Here is a 20,986-nt window from a genome sequence, read left to right on the forward strand (position 1 = left end):
TATGACAGAAGCTAGGATCATTACGCAGTAAGTGCAATTTTCTACTTCTAAAGAAAAATCTGTCCTGCAACTTTTCTGGCAAAGGGAGTATGATGATCTCACACATTAATATAAAGAAAAAGATATAAAACATGAACTAATTCAATAAATAAAACACATACATTAGCTAGTGACATATACCATCATTTAGTACCTTGTTTGGCGTGGTCACATGAAGTGTTCAATTGTTATTAAGTTTTAATAATTTTTAAAAGAGTATACATTTGCCGTTACAGCATAACTTCTGTAGTATTTGTTATTTAGATGATGTAAGGGTCTCAAAACATACACCTCATTGTCATGGTTACTTTAAAGTGATTGGTTTTGCTGTACATTGAAGTTATGAATTAGTGTTTAATTTTTCAATTTTAAGTAGCACCAGTCTGCCATATTGTGACCTCTGCCATCTTTAGAGCCAGCTGCTTCATCCATGTTCTGTCCAAGCAGCTAACCACGTTCCCCTAACTTGGGGAAAACCATCTACTTCCTGCTGCTTGCTGGCTGGTGGCAGCAGGACTACCATGGCTGGCTCAGCTGTTTACTCCTGCCTAGGCCTCTTAGTCATATCAATAATTATGCACTAAGCTTACAGTAACTTTGGGTGGCTGATAGCATGCCAGCATATACATTATTTCACAACCTCCACAATGCTGGATCTGAATCTCTATCAGTTCAGTAACCACCTCTGCCATTTGCCTTGATACCTCCGCTATGACAAAAAACACCCTGCATTCCAACTGTTTATTTATTTTATTTGTCCTCCGCCGCTAGCTTGTGGAGTATGGATGTAGATGTAGACCTTGTTGGTACATTGAATATACGTAAGATGTTGGACATCATTTATACAATATTTTTTCTATCATTTTGGCATCACTGATCTCTTAAGGTTACTCTGCTTATTATTGGTACATTATTTGTGTTTACGATATTACGGTGCCTGTGTTATTCTGATGATGATGCACTGTGGCGACCACAGCCATTATGAAACACATCACATGAATTTGCAATTGCGAATAATGAGTACCATCAGCTAAAGAATGGAATGATGACAATGAAAATTTGTACCGGACCCGGACTCGGATTTCCCGCTTATCACAAGCGGTCACCTAACCTTTTGGCTATCCGTGCACAACTCGTGGCCAGACGTATGGTTGATGACATATGTAACTTTGGGTCTGGCCGTGAGTCGTGCACAGATAACCAAATGATAAGGCGACTGCTCACAATAAGCGGGAAATCCAGGTTCGAGTCCCAGTCCGGCACAAATTGTCATTGTCGTCATTCCATTCTACAGCTGATGGTACTCATTATTTGCAATTGCGAATTCATGTGATGCGTTATTTAAATTTCTTCAGTGGTTACAATGTCATTATGGCTTCAGTGGATAAGACTGGTACATTATTATTCACACTGCCACATTATTATTTATCAAAACATTCTTTCAGACTGTAGAAGCAGTGATCAATTAGAGACACCTTTACTGCAGCTTTGAACCCTGCTATGTTGTTTATTGATTGTATGTTACTTGGTAGTTTACTGAATATCTTTTTTCCAAGGTGTAGAACTCCATTTTGGCAAACCTTAATTTTTGTATGATGCATATGGAGATCAATTTTTTGGCTTGTGTTTTGAGGAAGAGTGTGGGTTTTCAGTCACATACTGCTGTATGAATGCTATGGGTCATATATATATAAAGGCATGGAAGTGGGAGGATTTGCAGTTTTCTGGAGAGTGACATGCAAGATTTTCTGTGTTTGCCACCTTCTATAATTCTTTTTTGGATTCTAATAGCTTGACAGTATTTGGAGAAGCTCCCCAGCAAATGACTCCATACTTCAGCATTAAATGGACACTTGTATAGTACACACTTTTTAGTCAGTCTTTACAACAGCAGCTTTCAAGGATCCTCGTTGTGGTGTCACCGCCAGACACCACACTTGCTAGGTGGTAGCCTTTAAATCGGCCGCGGTCCATTAGTATACGCCGGACCCACGTGTCGCCACTGTCAGTGATAGCAGACCGAGCGCCACCACACGGCAGGTCTAGAGAGACGTACTAGCACGCGCCCCAGTTGTACAGCCAACTTTGCAAGGAAAGGTTCACTGACAATTACGCTCTCATTTGCCGAGACGATAGTTAGCATAGCCTTCAGCTAAGTCATTGGCTACGACCTAGCAAGGCGCCATAGCTTTGATAATTAATATTGTGAAGCTTGTATCATCAAGAGCGATGTTCTACAAATGTGGATTAAAGTTAAGTATTACAGCAACTGCGTCCATTTTCTAAGTTCTCATTTCCTTTTAACTGTTCCAGACCTCACGCCAATCCGTGTGAACTTAACGCGTGCCTTTCAGCTTCCTCTCGTTGTGACTTGGCTGTCTTGCTAAGTCACAACACTCGTCACATAGCACGACGTGTTCAATTTTTTGCTGACACTGCCAATATAAGTTTCCCACCTGACATTATCCTGGATCCACAGCCCAAGAAACTTTGTCAGATCAACTCTATTTACAGCTTTGTTTGACAACTGGATATTTATAGTTTGTGTAATCTTTTCCTGGAAATTATGGAAGTTAATTGCTACAGTTTTCCCTTCATTTATAATTAAATTATTGTGTGTAAACCATTCTGCTATGCTATTCATTGTCTTTGTTATGTTTTCTTGTAGTAGGTTTTCTGATTCTGCAGTAATGAGAAAGCTTGTGCCATCAGCAAACTGGTAAGCATTTTGATACTGTATAATTGTTTGTAGGTCATTTACATATATAGTTTCTACCACTATCACCATTCTCATTGTGATCAGGTTCTTCATCCTCATGCCTCCACGAACTATTACCACATCTATCATATCATGGTCCATATCACCAACAATCACAATTTCTAATTCTCTGTGGACTTGGATCGGAATAAACAACTGATTACTATTCCTATCAAGATCATTTTCATCACTACTGTCACGCTCCAACTTCTATAATAAACTTTGAAAATCTTCTGTATCATCTTTCACTCAACCAGCAAGAATAATTTGATGTAAATGGGAAGGAAGTTTCATACGACAAATGCAAATTAATTCAGCACATCTGTAAAGATGGTATACAAATTGACTTTTTAGCAACATATGTTGAAAGAATTGGGCAGGACTGCTAAACACAGAGTTTCTAAAGTCATCAAAAGGAATCCTTTGAACACAAGGCTTCAAAAGGCCAATGATGTTTACAGCATTTGATACCCCACTTATTGTCCACCATGCAACCACAATATTGGTTGCTAATGGCCACAGGGCGCACGACTGGAGATATCCAATGGTGAGCACAGCATGAGACTATGCAGCATAGCCGAACTGCTTGGTCGATGATCAACTCACAACAATGGTACAGTGCTAGTGATGTTGATACAAAGCAGAGAAATGACAGTGATAAACAAAGCTAACATTGCGTACTATCTACAATAACAGTTGCTGAAGTTGACATTTTGCCAGAAAGGAACCCAAGGAATTTTGCAGAGTCGGAAAGAAGTGGCAGATGAAATATTAGCATTTCTGCAAGATGAGTCAGACAGTGGAATGTGTGGTCTCATATATAGTCGACTGTGCGGACAAAGTACATAAGGAGTACAATGATGACGAAATGCGCTTAACAAATGAAAGTGATACTGAAACAGGTGTGGAGCCATGTAGTTCATCATTATTGTTGGACAGGGAGCTGTAAATCCCATCTCAGGTGAAACATAGTAAAGGATTATCGTTGTCCAAGGAGCGGATACTAAACGTAATTACATATATGAAAGATCACCCACAGCATAGTAAAACCATAATTATGAACAGATTTTGAATAAGTCTACAGCAATATGACCATGTAGAGCATAAGAAAAACTATGAATACTCAAGGAAGGACAAGGTTCACTTGTTACAAAAGCTGGTGTTTGCGTTTTTCAAGGATGCTCAGCACAAGTTACAGGATGTGCACGATAGTAACCTACTATGTTATGCACATCAAATTGCAATGCAACATAGATTGCAGTGGTTTCAAGGGAAGTAATGGGTGGTTTCATAGCTTCAAACAGTGCTACAGAATTGGAAGATGTAAGATAACGAATTTTCAAGCAAAGCATCAACTTGACAATGCACAGCAAACTAAATAATCAGCCCAAAAATTTGTAGACGAGATAAACAAACTTATCCCATCATTCAGCAAGATATTTGTTTTTAACTCCAACCAACTGGGATTTGAAGAGGAAATGCACATGAAAGGTGATGTGTCGACAGAAGTGCCGACACAGTGTGGTTTGAGGGGACCGCAATGCACGCTATAAGCACACGAAGGATGGCGTGAGGTCTGAAACAGGATACGTAATGAATGCTATAAAGAAAAGTACACAGCTGCTAGAATACTTAACTTTAATCCATCCTTGTTGTACATCGCTATTGACGATACAAGTGAGACTCTGTAGATTCAGGCAATAAACTACTAATGGCGCCTTGATAGGTCATAGCCATTGACTTAGCTGAAGGCTATTCTAACTATCTGCTATGCAAATGAGCGAGGCTTCGTCAGTGTGCATCGCTAGCTACGTCGTCCGTACAACTGGGGCGAGTGCTAGTCCGTCTCTCGAGACCTGCCGTGTGGTGGCGCTCGGTCTGCGATCACTAACAGTGGCGACACGCGGGTCCGACATGTACTAATGGACCGCGGCCGATTTAAAGCTACCACCTAGCAAGTGTGGTGTCTGGCGGTGACTCCACAAAAAGAACCCTGTAAATTAGAGCTACCAAGAATGTTGAATCAACTAACATCAATGTCTAAACACATTTGTATATTTATTATGCCAACTGTTAAACTGCATGGTAAATTGGATGGAAAGTTATTTATTGTGCTGTGAGAAGTTGGAGGTGCTCTGCCCCTGCCAGTGATTCTTTCTCGTACGCATGATCTTGCAAGGGCAGTAGGAAATACTTACATCACAGCAAGCAAGAGTGGAAAAATGGGCATAAGACCACTATAACCATGGTATGAGCACTGCTTTTGGCCAGTAGCTGGTAAAAATAACTTGCTTTTGCTTCGTTCCTGCTGTGCGTAAAAAAAATCACACTCCTTTAGAGCAAACTATACCTCCTGAAACCCTGTGTGGGGTTTTCTAGTCCCCCATCGGGCACCTCCCCGATAGGGGAATGCTCTCTAGATATAGAGGGTACAGGGGAAATAAAATATCCAAAATTATCATGGGCAGGAGAGGCTCACTCAGCTGCAGTGAAGGCAACCCTCCTAGGAGTAGAGTGCCCCAGAATCAAGACTCCTGGTTCTCCAGGTTGAGGGTTGTGCAGAGGGCTACCAAACACACTCATGTAAAAATACGAAACGGTCAGGATACTCAATGCCAGTCTCGGAAACAGGACACGATTTACTGGAACAAAAACTGGCAAAGCTACAAGGAATTCTCTTTTGGATCATGGAATTTTAGAAGCCTGTATCGCCCTGGAAGTGCCCAAATACTAGCAAATGAATTAAGAAAATCTAGAGTGCAACTGGTAGCTCTCCAAGAAGTAAGATGGCAGAAAACAGATTCACTGAAAATAGCAAACGGGACAATAATGTATGGAGGCTGTGGTCAGTGCCATGAATTTGGAACCGGTTTCTACATTCATAAATCAATAGATGACTCAATAAGGGAGTCCAAACATGTTAATAACCATATATCACACATAAATATACAGATTCAGTGGTCAGACAATACATTTCTAAATGCACACACACCCACAGAAGATAATGATGACAATATGAAGGAAGAATTCTACAGCCAACTGGAACAAATGTACAACTCATTAAGTAGGCACAACATGAAAATGGTGTTAGGAGATTTGTAATGCCAAAGTAGGAAAGGAAGAAATTTACAAGCCAACCATCGGCAATTTTAGCTCACACAAGGAAAGTTCAGATAATAGGGTTCAACTTATAAACTTTGCAATGACAAATGGTCTCACGATAAGCTGCACAAAATTTCAACATAAACGCATTCATTTAGAAACGTGGATATCACCAGATGGAAAGGTGGTCAATCAAATAGATCATGTAGCTATCCAGAAACGATTCCAAAACACTGTTAAAGATGTCAGAACCTTTAGGGGAGTGAATTGTGACACAGATCACATGTTAATCATATAAAAATTGAAAGTGAAACTCAAAAGGAAAGTAAATAGAAATAGAGAAGAAATTAAAAGATATAACATACGAAACCTGGTGAAAGTAAATATAAAAGAAAATTTTACAAAAGAAATTGAGAGCAATCTAAAGAAACCGAGACAGACCAATACAGAACCACAGGATGTCGAAAGCAGATGGAGAAACCTGAAGGGCTGTATTCAAGAAGCAGCTTCCAAAATCATAGGTAAAAGAATACGACCTAATAAAATTTGGTTTAAAGCAAAGGGTCATGAAAAAGTGCTGGAAAGAAGAAATGCGAGGAACGCATGGATTAAAAAAGGGACAATATGATGTTAAAGGAAAGATACCATAAACTCCGCCAAGAAACGCAAAGAACCCTAACACAAGAGAAAAGGGAATATTATAACAATATGATCAGAGAAGCAGAGGATGATTTCCAACATTACAGGAACGGCAGATGAATTAAAAAAAAAATAATAAAATAAAATAAAATAAAATAAAATCCTTTGGTAAATTCAATAAAAGGGAACAGTTTATAAAGGATCAGTATGGGAAAATATTGACCAACACAAGTGACATACAAAAACCACACTCTAAATGAGAAGGCGTGGGAATTCAGTGTAGATGTCCACATATTATTCGTAGATTTTAAAAAGGCCTACGATAGTATACACTAACAGACACTCCTAAATATAATGAAGGAATTTAAAATACCATCTAAATTAATCAAATTAGTTAAAATGTGTATAGATGAAACTTTATGTCACATAAGGACACTGGTAGGAGAAACTGAAGATTTTAAGGTGTACACTGGACTGAGATAAGGGGATGCCATTTCACCTATTTTATTTAACCTTGTCCTAAAGAAGATCGACAGAGAATTTTCTAAAACCAGTCCACAAGGGATCCAGCTACAGGATGTGAACATTACAAAACTTGCCGATGCACATGATGTAGCGCTAATAAGTAGTTCCAAAACAGAATGAATCAGAATGATGCAAAATTACTACAAAATAGCTGAGAAAACAGGATTACATGTTAGTGAAGAATACCTGCCCATAAATAAGAAAACCAGAAAAGCTGCACCTTTCACTGTAGATGGATTCAATTTCAAGACTGTTGACCACTTTAGGTACCTAGGAAGTCTTTTTAGTAATAACAACAGAACAGATATAGAAATAGAAGCTTGTTTAGCAACAGCAAACAAGACACTTTTTAGTTTCACCAAAATTCTAAGAAAAAGATCACTTAGCAGTAACTTCAAAATCCCTTTATATCAATCGATCATTATACCTGTGATGTTATATGGATGTGAAACATTAACATTTAGAAAGAAAGATGAAGAAAAACTGTTAATATTCAAAAGGAAAGTACTAAGGACAATTTTTGGACCTGTATATGACGAAAATAACATGGAATGGAGAATAAGAAGAAATGAAGAGTTAAGAGGGCTGTACAAACACCGTAACATCATCGAATTGTTCAAGAGGAGAAGGTTGAATTGGGCAGGCCATATGGCAAGAATGACAGAGAATAGACTACCTAGAATGGCATTCAGCAGAACAATAGATGGAACGAGAGGAAGGGGAAGACCCAGAGTCAGATGGTGGGATAATATTCGGAAGGACACAACTAGGATGAACAGCAACAGCAACTGGACAAACAGTGCACTGGACAGAGAGAAGTGGAAGAGGCTCATAGAGCAGGCATATAGTCGATAAGGCCCTTGCCACATGTAAAGTAATACCTCCTGAAAAGTGTGTCACATTGCAGTTCATACCATGTGGAACCACCGAACAAATTCAGCCTCTGGGTGTTTGTTTTTTCCATGCCTGTAAAATATATTACTGCACTATCTGCAGCTGTTCCTTAAAGGATAGCCAGTTTCAGGATAGGCTCCACATTTTGCATTTGGCTGCATGCCATCACAATCCATCACTTCTCATCACCCCTTACACCAATTTGATCCTGTATACATTCTTTAAAGTGACTACCTAGTTGAATGTCCTGCACGGTTTCTAAGTCCCAAGGAGTTCGCTTTCAATCTTGGTGGTACAAACCTTGTGATCACTGTGGTGTGCCATTTTTCATTCAGTGTTCATGGTGCAAGTTAATGCATTCTTTTCAACATTTCTTGAAAGTCGATGATGTCCATTTTGTGAAGTGTAATATGTACATCCCACAGAAGGTTGATCTTTGCACTTCCCAGACACTCATTTTCTGTTGTCCTCCTGATGCACATGGTGAGTCATTAGTAGCTAATATTTTTCCTGTCATAATTGTTAACACTACAGTTTCAAATGAGCCTTTCGAAAGGCTGAACTTGCAACCTTGTGCTCAAGGGGTTCCTTGTCAGACCTATATGCAGATAGGAACAAGCACCTAAACTCGTCATGAGTTTCACAATTTCTAATCAGTATATGCACAGTTACTGCAGATTCACCTTCCACATAACCACATACAAATGCAATGTTGTGACTAGGGGGCCAAGCTGGTAGAAGTGAAAAATCAGATGCCCCAAACAAGCACATGGATGAATACTATTTGTTGTATTTCTAAGTACTTGAAACTTCAAGACAGATAAGAAATGATTATAATCAAAAACAGACATCCCTTCACAACATACATTCTCCGACTGAAATTCCTAAAACTATGATGGGGCATTGTCCTCTGAGATACAGATTATGGCTCATCTTCATGAAGTGAATTTACATCGTCATCAGGTGCACGACTCCTACTATAACAGTGATCTTCACCAACACATCACTTAAATTCCCTTCAGTCTTTGATAATCTCTCATTTAATAGCTATCTTAACACCTTTCCTTCCCTAACTATCACTCCGCCTCTCTTTAAATCTTCACAATGGTGTTACTTCTTACGCTAACAGGTACTGTACCACTAGAGCCTCTGCTCAGGATTAACCACTAATTGCACAATAGAGGTTCCCAATTCATATACTTTCTTCCCTACACTCTAAACCTTTTCTGAACTAATCTTCAACTCCTCAACATTCTCTTCTAACCCCTGTAATAATGTAGCATAATTTTAAACCTGTTCCCAGATCTGAATAATACGTTCCTGATTAGGATTGCCTTAAGTCCATCTAGTAAATCTGTTTCATTCTTCTAACAATAGAAGATCCATAATGTAATAATGACAATATTGTGAAAAGTATAGACTCTACTCACCATATAAAGGAGACTGAGTTGATTGCAGACAGGCACAACTATACATTTGAGCTTTTGATCAAAAGGCTGTCTTCTAAAGCAGAAAACACACACACACATTTGCATCTGATCACTGTCTGTGTCTCCAACAGTGGTCATTCATGTTTGACTTGTGGTTGTGTGCTTTCTACTTTAGAACAAGGCCTTTAAGCTGAAAGATCAAATGAATAGTTGTGCCTGTCTGCAACTTAATGTCTCCTCTACATGGTGAGTAGCAGTCTATCCTTCCCAAATTCTTCTCACATTCCTTCCTGAAATTTTGAAAATCATTCTGCATTTGTTTTCTTCCTTCATTAATAACCTTTTGAAATTTAATTTGACCTTGCTCAGTAGTAGCAAGATTACCTTCAACATCTGAAATCCTCTCATTAAACTGTGTGTATTTCTTCCCTTAACTTGTACGCAGGACTTTTAAATTTCTTGTAACGTCTTCACTAAAAAATACATAATTTATTCTAAACTATGGATTTGTCCTTGTAAAGTAGCAACAGTAGCCTCTATTTTCCCAGTTATTTTTCTTGTACTACGTCTATTCTCTCCCCTGACTTCTCACCAAAATTCTTCACACTATTTTCTATTTTCTCATTAAGTCCTCACATATCAGTCTCAAGTTCTGTTATATTAGATTACTATTTCTCACGAAGTACCTGTACACCAATCCTGCTATTCTCCCTCAGCTGTTCAAACTGTACTCTGTTATTAGTTTCTATTTTTTCAAATTGTGCTCTTCAGTTCTTGACTTTGCTGTCTGTTGCTATCTTCCAATCCATTTTCTAATCTCTCACCTAAGGATGCCACCAATTCATTTAGAAATCCCTGGTCAAAAGTAAATGCAGAAACTGAACTGCTATTCTGTTGTTAAATCAGAACATGACAAGCTAGAGAAGCAAGGATCTCTAGCACACAAACATAACCACAGATGTGTCTGAAATACCTCAAGTACGACCTCTGTCTCATTCATAACAACAATGAGGTTTCCTGAATTTAAAGTTTAACATTACTGGGTGCAGCACACGCTACTTGGTTAGTAGCCATAATAACAGAACCACTATTAATTGCATTGTCACTCCCCTGAGTAGCAGCATTGACAAGAACTCTGAATCAGAATATTCCATAGCACTTAATTTCTCTCTTCTTTTCTTACTTTTCAAAAATGTGCTGTCCTGGTCTCTCTCTGACTGACTGTAGGTTTCTCCATTATGCATTGATTAGTAGCACCACCAAAATCCAACCAACAGTCTAAAAATAGTCTCCCACGACACCAAGTTAACCAAAACACCTCACATGTCCAGAACACCTTAAAAATAAATTATCCACAAAACCTATCACTAAACATCAATACAGCACTTAATTATCAAGACAATAAAGACTGGAACTCACAATCTCTTTTCAGTAACATCTAGAATCAGCAAACATGGAAATGCAACAGAAAATATGTAACATAGAAAAATATAGAAAAACAGCCAAAATATCACAATGTAATTTAGAGATCTAAAAATCAAATAATGGAAAATTCAGGGTGAAATGTAACAATATTATGAAAAGGTAGTTGCTGAGTCACAGATAGGCACAACAGAAAGACTGTCCAAAATAAGCTTTCGGCCAATAAAGCTTTTGTCAAAAATAGATGACAGAAACAGCCCACACACACATGACCACAGTAACTCCTTTACACCATCTTCATCAAAAGCAATGTGCAACTATTCACAAAAACCCAAGAATCTTCAACAACCCTTCAGTATATTTGAAATCACCTCAGAACTTGATTCACGTACAAGATTCTCAAGTCCACTAAATAAAAAGTTGAATGAGAAAAATTATAAGTTTCTAGCATATTTGTCATGTATTAATTATGGGGGAAATGCCACCTTATTTAGCTCTGTATGATTAATCCTACTTTGCAGGTCACCACAAGGGGGCTCAGTGATGTTTGACGGTGGGAGGGTGTAGCTTTCCTAAGGTCATTGTTTCAAACACTATTTTTTGATTATCCAAGTAAAATTACACTACAAATTACTCTCTAATACTATCAGTGTATGTACTGAGCTCATCAACTGCAGATATGATCTCCTCAATACATCCAATTGGAAGTTAAAAAAATACACAACAATTCCTAACTCTTCTTCAGTTATCAAGATATGTGAATGTTGTACCCATAGAAAGCATGGAAATATATATCCCAGATGACACAGAAAATACGAAACAAATAAAATCAGTATTTCAGAAGAATTCTGACCTTACCAGAGCAAATTCATGTTTCTCCAAAACACGACATAAAATTATCATCACTGAGAAAAATCCAAAGAAAATTCATCAGTTCACATCCACAAAACTTGTGTGCTAAATGGGGCTTATAGACTACACTTCAAAGTTAGTGTTCTGCAGATTTTGTAGTTATCGAACTGGGCGGGAAAATGAAAATAATGCGAAGAGGTACCTCAAAACAGAGAAACATACTGCTTCTCAAGAGAAACCATCATTTCCTAAAAGCTTAAATAGAACCAAAACGAAAAAATAAGCAAAGACTGTGTCAGATAAAACTGTTTAAGTTTTTGCAGAAGCAAATATTCCATTTAAAATGTTCTTATTATGGAGAATAAAACCTATCTCTTCTCTTTATTATTATTATTATTGCTGTTGTTATTTTATTTCCTATAACTGTTTTTCTAATTAATTTCATTTTCAGTTACGTAGTGTCACAAACTTTAAAATTTATACATTTTGCTAAAAATATTATCCCTGTACATCAAAAATAGATACTTGCTCAAAACAGATGCTTGCACTCTAAATACTATTTTGAAATTGTATGGATTTTGTAACTAACTTTTTATCTGTGCCTTTGCATATTGTTGTTTTAATTGTAACTCTATAATTATCTTTGTACTAGTGCCTTCACATATTATCCTTGTCTGCTCTATTGCTCACGCCCGGGTTCCCGGGTTCGATTCCCGGCGGGGTCGGGGATTTTCTCTGCCTCGTGATGGCTGGGTGTTGTGTGATGTCCTTAGGTTAGTTAGGTTTAAGTAGTTCTAAGTTCTAGGGGACTGATGACCATAGATGTTAAGTCCCATAGTGCTCAGAGCCATTTTTTTGCTCTATTGCTTAATTTTATTTACTGTTAACACTAACTATTTTCCTGCAAAATTCTCTACCTTGTGTGTGCAATAGTAACACTCTAATTATTACTCTTTCCTTGGTTACATTACTTACTCATCTTCTTGATTTAAACTGCCCAGAACAAAATTGCACTTGGTGTTGTTTTAGTAATTTCTAATTTAATTGTTAGCTTTATGCATTAATCTTGTAGTTATTAAAACTATTTTTCTCTGCTGGCAGCATTGGCCTTATAAATCATCTGCTTCTCTCTTTTCACTTTGAACTGCACAGTACATTCGGGAGGACGACAGTTCAATCCTGCGTTTGGCTATCCTGATTTAGGTTTTCTTTGATTTCCCTAAATCGCTCCAGGCAAATGCGGGAATGGTTCCTTTGAAAGGGCACGGCTGACTTCCTTTCCCATCTTTCCCTAATCCGATGAGACCAATGACCTCCCTGCCTGGTCTCCTCCCCCAAAAACAACCCAACCCAACAGCACAGTACACTAACCACTTTTCACCCTTTAATACAGAGGGTAAATTTTTTCTAAAATTGTCACTATTCTCAGTTATATTCCCTCATAACAAATACTCCTGCTTCCTGCTCCGCTGTCTTTGTGTCAACTACTGCACTTAGTACTAGGGAAATGTGAGTGATCTTGGAACTCCATGCTTCCTTCAGCCCCCCTTACCTGCCTATGGGACCCTCTTCCTCCCTCCATTCCCCTCATATACTGCAAGTCACTAGCTATGCCAGAGTCCAGGGCAACTGCTGTCCCTGTTTGCTCATTACATTGGAAATGATTTGCAATGGTTGTATGCTGCAAATCCTGCACGCAAACGTGCAGTCTTTCACAGCCCACTTGACTGAGTTCAGGAAAATATTTCAGGTCAGCTTTAATGTCATACTCCTGTTGGAGACACAGTTGAAGCCGAGTACTACTTCCATTTCTATAAGCCTCGATGGCTATGTCCCTCTGACAGATGACAGGTATATCGGATGAGGTGGCAGTGTGGCAGCACATATACATCCAAACTTACTCCCCAGTGTCATATTCACATCCAAAAATGAGGACAAACATCCTGAATACATGTTCATTGAAATTACACCTCCGAACAGAAAGTATCTTATCTGTGTGATATAAAATCCACTCAGAACTGGACAGCTCTCTAGCTTTGAATGCACAATCCCACGTCTTGAATCTCTGTACGAATACATAATTGTAGCTGAACAAAAATTTTCTACACAACAGTTCTTCAGTTTCAAAATTCAAGCGCATACTTTCCTGCTAAAATCTTACACTGCTTCTACTTGGGACAATTCATCATACAGCAGACACTCATATCTCCATAGATATTTTCACAGCCAAGGCTCTAAACAGAGTAATTCACACTGATCAAATCTCTGCACCTGGTGTATCTGCTCATGATGTAATGTTCATGACTTACTCATTGCAATGTCCAAAGAACAAACCACCAGTAAACACTTTTAGAGATCTTAAGCACTGGAAGATGTCTGAGTTTAAAGCTGATGCCTGTGGTATCTCTTGGCACGGAATGGCAAGAAATAACTTTGACATAAATTTTAAAGTGTCTAATTCCACTGAGAGACTCAGTAATTTATATGATAAACATGCTCTGATAAAAATTATGAGTCATAAGAAAATCTGCACCATGGTTTACCTATCAACTCAACACCTTATTGAGTACCAGAGATGCAGCACACAGGAAATGTAAATGGCTCCCAACCTCTTGGAATCATCGCGCCTACAAGCAACTGAGTTAGTCAGTGTGAAATACAAAACTCAGGTACAACCTCTCATTAACTGAAGACTTTCATGGACCATCTGTCTTGTGGAAAAATTGACGAGGTCTAGGAATAGGCATACCTCAGTCTACAGGTGAACCTCTTAGTTCCCACTGAGGATCTAAATGAGTATTTCACCATGCCTACATCTCTACTTGACCAATACACAAGAATGCAAACCATCAACCTCTGAAGTATCAGTGGTTGGTACAGACAAAAAATTCTTTCTGGCGCCAGTAAGCCTTAACGCAGTTAGGAAGTCAACAGCGCAAATTCGTTCAGCAGCTGCAGGACATGACAATATTACAATACAAATGTTCAGTATCCTTGTTGATCCATTACTGCCCATTAAAAACCAATATTTTTAACCATTCTGACCTCTAGCATCTTCCCAAGAGCCTTGAAAAAGAGACTCATGAAATCTCTACTCAAAAAGGAATCTGCCAAAGAACCTTCTGATGACAGGGCCAATTGCATTCTACCAGCATACATAGTCCATGACCAGCTTATGAATTACTTAACATTAAATGGCTCTGAGCACTATGGGACTTAACTTCTGAGGTCATCAGTCACCTAGAACTTAGAACTACTTAAACCTAACTAACCTAAGGACATCACATACATCCATGCCTGAGGCAGGATTCGAACCTCCGACCGTAGCGGTCACGTGGTTCCAGACTGTAGCGCCTAGAACTGCTTGGCCACCCCGGCCGGCCACTTAACATCAAACAACTTTCTGTATTAATACCAATCTGGTTTCTGAAAAACCACAGCATGACTGATCTTATAAAATTGACTGATGAACTAAAATAAGCTATGGACATATGAGAGGTGACTATTATGTCCTTTTTGGATTTCTGCAATGCTTTTGGCACTATAGACTTTGATACTCTACGTGGTGGTTTTAATGCTTCATGTGTTTCACAGTCTCCTCCCACTCAAGTACAATGCACAGAATGTTCATACAATGATGTGAAACTGTCACAGGAGTCCTTCTTTGGGATGCTGTTCAACTCATTTGCCAAGGGCTTGAATGTTAGCTACATAGTCAAAGCATTAACCCTTCTCGTTAATTTCTGCATTTTGTCCTTCTGTGTTAGGTTTGTATTGATAACACCAAGTCTTGTTAAACATGATGATTTTTTCCACACTTTGCATTTTAGTCCATTTGCAGAAGTCATCCATGTGTTGTCTTTTTGTTTGGGAGTCCAGGTGGGTGGGACAAGCCTTAAACACACTTTTCTCTTCTACAGAACATTTTGTAGAATTTCTTGAAAACTCGATTTAGAGATGATGTTACAATGTAATTTGTGACACAGCAATGTTCACACATTACAACCACACATCCACGACTTAATGCTGCCTGTTCACAACTGTGGTTCAATGCACATCTGTTTTCATACCTGTTAGTTCCAACTACCACCATAGCTACTGCACTGATGTCATTTACATGCCAGGAATAAAATCAGTCTTGGAACCTTTTAGAAGAACAGTGTTTAAGAAAATGGAAGATTAGTGTTTAACATCAGATCAACACTGATGTCCTGGGACACAGCATACAAGTTCAAATTGGATTAAGATGATACAGGAATAAAGACATAGCCTTCTTTTCAGATAGGATTTCCTGATATTTCCTATAAGCAGTTTAGTGAAGCCACAGAAAACCTTAATCTAGATGACTGCATAGGGGTCTGAACCGCTCTCCTGTGAGCCCAGTGTCTTAACCATTGCACCACCTCTCTGAGCCTCACATATATGAGATCTAGTAGACAGATGTGAAAAACTGTGGGTTAAGGATCGGGGTACAATATAAAAGAAACTTCCCTGCAGTAAAATGAAATGAAGTGATTGTATGGCATTTATTGGCCAGGATATCTCCTTTCGGGGTTCGGCCACCGTACTGCAAGTCTTTTTAGTTGACGCCACTTCGGCAACTTGCGTGTCAATGATGATAAAAATGATGATGAAGGACACACAACACCCAGTCCCCTGCTGGGAATTGAACCCGGGCCCCCTTGCGTGGTAGGCGGTAGCACTACCACTGCGCTATGGAGGCGGACTTCCCTCCACTGACAGATTTGTAAGAAAGAATGAAAGGTACCCCACAATAAGTCTGTTGTCTGTATAACTACGTTTTGTGGATTCCAAGAACTGAGAGGAGGAGCCACTTGCATGATATGCAATGTATAATTATAAAATTTCTAGTGCATGAATGTGTTGGGTATAATGATCAAGAAGCTGCCACAGTGATTAAGACTCTGGAACTTTACTCAGGAGTGGTGAGTCATGATCCTTGTCCAGCCATTCTATTACAGGTTTTCCATGATTTCCTGAACTTGGTTAATATGAATGCTAAAATGATTTCTTTGGAAAGAACATGGCTGAAATTTTTCCTTAACCTTATCTGATTCAAGTTTTTGTTTATCTGTAGAGACCTTGTCACCTGTCACCAAAAAGTTCACCAACACTTTTTTGAGGAGGGGTCAGTGTGAAATTTGGTGGCGACCACATAGATAGCAGACAAATCAAATGCTACTGAGGCTTTCAGTCAAATTTTGGCCCACTTTGAATTGCCAATTGCGCGAGTATACATGCTAATGTCAAATATTCAGGAAATAGTTTATTATAATATTAAACAAAACTTTACATGCAACTTTTTTTAACAGTCTATCTAATTAGCTGTAATGCAGATGTGCCAAAGTGGAAGTTGATATATGTTCAGGCCAAGGATTGTGGAGACAGTAACTGCAGTCGGCAATTTTTAGGAGGCGAACCATTCTGAAGCAAGTTATTCACATAGGAGGTATATGGAAGATTTACAGTGAACACCAGGTGTTGTTTCTTTGTATCTGCTGCTACAATCTCTTCTCGCTTGTGTTTGGAAATGTGCTTATATTTCACAAATAAGGACTTGAACAGAAAGCATTATCCTTCTGAAATGGTTTTTAAGAAAAGTCTATGGAAACAGCCAACAAGGAACGAAATGTGGTAAAGGTACTAATTCTAATAGAAGTACACCAAAGAGTTCACAAATACGTAGTTGGTTAAGGAAACTTTCGATAAAAATTATGTCTTCCACAAATTTACCAAATCAAGAGGATGAATGCGAGTAAAATGACAAAGGGAGAAAAAAATAGTAAATACTGCAAAGCTGCCCGATCAACAAGTGCTGGGCTTCTCTACTTTTATTCCTTTTTTTTCCTTTTTTCTGCACAGTCTCAGAAGAGAACAGTTGCAAGACCCCCTTCAAGTGTTTGTTTATTCATTTTCTTTTCCAAATTAGGTGCATGTATGTGAAACACCACTCTACTTCCCTTAAGTTAAATGGCTAACAAAATTAGACACCAGATACTACCATATTTACTCGAATCTAAGCCGCACTCGAATCTAAGCCGCACCTGAAAAATGAGACTCGAAATAAAGGAAAAAAAAAAATTCCCGAATCTAAGCCGCACCTGAAATTTAAGACTCGAAATTCAAGGGGAGAGAAAAGTTTTAGGCCGCACCTCCAAATCGAAACAAAGTTGGTCCATTGTAATATGAGACAATTTAGGTCGAATGAATGACGATACAGCCACAGTAGTTTGGTTCGAGTCGTAAGGTTAGCAGTTAAGCTTTACCAGGTAGCCATTGCTATGCGTCAGGCGCTCCGTCCGTATTTATACCGGTACCCTTCCTTTTTCACCCGCTTCGTCTGGTTTGAATCGATTGCTTATATTGCTTTGATCTGATAAGTGCCGTTTTCTTTGTTATAGGTGTTTACGTCACTCTAAGCTGAAAATGCATTACTGTACTGTGTCATGCATTGTTTGTCGCATTCTGATAGTGTGTGTTTACGGCCTGTCGCCGCTCGAGGCATGGCTTGCTTTTGTGCGCGCTATCGAGCTTACAACTAAAAAAAAGAAGAAGAAGAAGTGAGGAATCGTCTCATTAGCGAAACAATGGCAAGAGACTGCTATTTGTTGTTACTTACACTGCTGCTTTCTTTGATAATGATCAACAAGAACCAAATAATAGACTGAGTATGATAGAACATGTTCTGAACAAGAGTTAGGCGAACATTTTTCTGAGTTTGAAAATCTTTGTGGCCGCTTCTTTAGTACATCAAATTCTGCACAGAAATTAGTCATCTTAGGTTTAAAAATCTAGTCAGTTGCCGTGCTTCATTTCTGACTGTATCACTATTAGGCATAAGAATAATACGAATATAAGCATGACACGATACGTATATTCTTCCGCGTTTGCTGCTGTCTCACTCTAGTTTCGTAGTTTATTAGGCAGACAGGATTTAAATGAGATAGCAGAAAACACGAAAGAATACATGACAAAATGTTTATATTTGTATTATTCTTATGGTGAAGAGAATACTGCATGTGATTCACATTTCATCAGGTTCCTATTAGCAACAAACTCTTCTCACAGGTAAGAAAAAATTCAGAACGTAGAGTTGGCCATATTGACAAACATCCCAAACAGTCTTGCCAGTCGGATTTTCGTAGTACATTGAAATTCTGCTACATTCGAAGATGAACAATATGGAATTTGTATTTACTTCGTTGGATAATGTATGAAAATGCAGTGGTGAAAACTTGGGGTGGAGAAAAAAAGCTCGTCTTCCACCTTTTTTTTGTTAAAATTTATTAACTGACGCAGAGGTTTTGGCGCCAGTATTTATCTTTGTGCTTACAAAGCATGCCTGTGTAGCGCTACATATATTCGACGGCAGAAGTGTTGTGGTGGCACCTACCAACATTTTTCAGAACTTCCGCTTGCTTTGCACTCGATTCTAAGCCGCAGGCGGTTTTTTGGATTACAAAAACCGGAAAAAAAGTGCGGCTTAGATTCGAGTAAATACGGTAGATAATGCAAGAAATAAGTTAGCCCTATGACATTCAACCCAAGGTAGGGAATCTTGACAAACAAATAATCTATTTCCGCAAAAATTATGCATCTGACCAAAATACTTGTGTGAAATTCAGTTGGTGACTCTCAAACCAGTAAGAATCATGTACTTATATTTTGAACAAACAAAAAAAGCACACTGAATAAGTTTCAACAACACTGCTGACCGAGTGGTGAACATAAACAAGAGATTTTTCATGTTTTTAAAGCAAGGGAAAAGGGATGGAGTGACCTAACAGGTTTCCTACTTCTCATTCAAGAATGAATATGCCATTTCTAATCAGCAAGGAATGTACATTATAAAATTTTGGCATGTAAGTCTAAAGATAACTGAATCATAAGCAGAGCTCAGTAAGAAGTCGACATCGAGAGTCCCTAAACTGCCAGAGCTGAGCGATACTTTATCATATCAAGCATGTGTGCTGTGTCATCATGGTTCTGACTGCTGGTGTGATAGCAAAGCTCATGTCTTGCATGACAGGTCTGTTTGTACAGACATGGTCTTTGGTGTCCTGCACTAAAATAAGTACTGAAAAATCCATGTTCAAATTTATGTCAATGAGAATGTCAACCACAACTGAAGGTAAATGAACAGGGAAGCTACTTGGTCGTGTGAAATAACTCGAGGATTTGAATCAGATGGAGAGTGTGCTTGGATAGCCAAGGTGGTTAAGGCGACTGCTCATGTAAAGCAGTGGAAGCAAAAACTGAAACAGTTGACAACTTGGGAGTTTCAGGAGGCACAATTTATCATGTTCTGAAAATCCACTTGAAGAGCTTTGCCAACTAATGGTCCCAACAAAGACACAACTTAACGTACCCCATTGCGGGGGAGGAGACTTTCAAACACACAATGATCTTCTTGCACACAACAAGTGGAGCAGACAATTTTCTGCAACACATTGCCACTTAAGAAAATAAATGAATAGCAGAAATGAAAGAGCCAGTGTGGAGTGATGAAACAGACTGAAAAGAGATGCTTTAGCCTTCATTGGACACTGCCTGTTTGTCAGCAGACAAAATATTGGAAACAATCTTCTGGATCTTTATAGATATTTGTTATTACTGCAGACTTATGTAAAGAGTCTGGCCAGACTATTGGTTCACAAGTCAAGAGCCCCTGTTGCAACTGCATAAAAGCACTAGCTCCATATTGTAGTGCAGACATGGCAGAAATTGATGTAAGTGCACTGGACTGTCTGCAAACCTACAGTCCTTATTTTGCATCATTTAATTCCCTATTACGGGATGCCCGAAACGCACCCATTCTAAATCAAACACCAGATGGAGCAGTTTTTTGGTAACCGTTTGCGTACATTTTACAATGATTTCAACAGCTCGCCAAATGAAAAACTTCCCATACACTGGAAAAAGTGTAGTAAATTACAGAAACTGTTGAAATGTAGAGAAGATTTTTTTTTTTTCATTTTGTTTTGTGACATCATATTTCAATTAAGGGACTTGAACAAAGATCAGTACACATCTGATACATTTCAGACAGCTCATTTGCTCAGCAATCAACACAGTGACAATAGTGTTTCAAGGATCTTACGAATTATAGAACAGTCTGTAAGAAGAAGCCAAGCTATCACAGGACAAAGGGAGGAATTGTCAGCAGGCAGGACCGGCCAGCATACCTGTAGTTTTGTTTTGGATGTTGACTGGGCTTCATGAAAGACTTGAATGGAACAAAAAGCAGCTGGAGTATAGTCAAAGATGAGCACGACAAACGTGGCAGACTTTACAACTTTTAGGG

Source organism: Schistocerca piceifrons, chromosome 3 (genome assembly GCF_021461385.2).
Source record: "Schistocerca piceifrons isolate TAMUIC-IGC-003096 chromosome 3, iqSchPice1.1, whole genome shotgun sequence".
NCBI lineage: Eukaryota > Metazoa > Arthropoda > Insecta > Orthoptera > Acrididae > Schistocerca > Schistocerca piceifrons.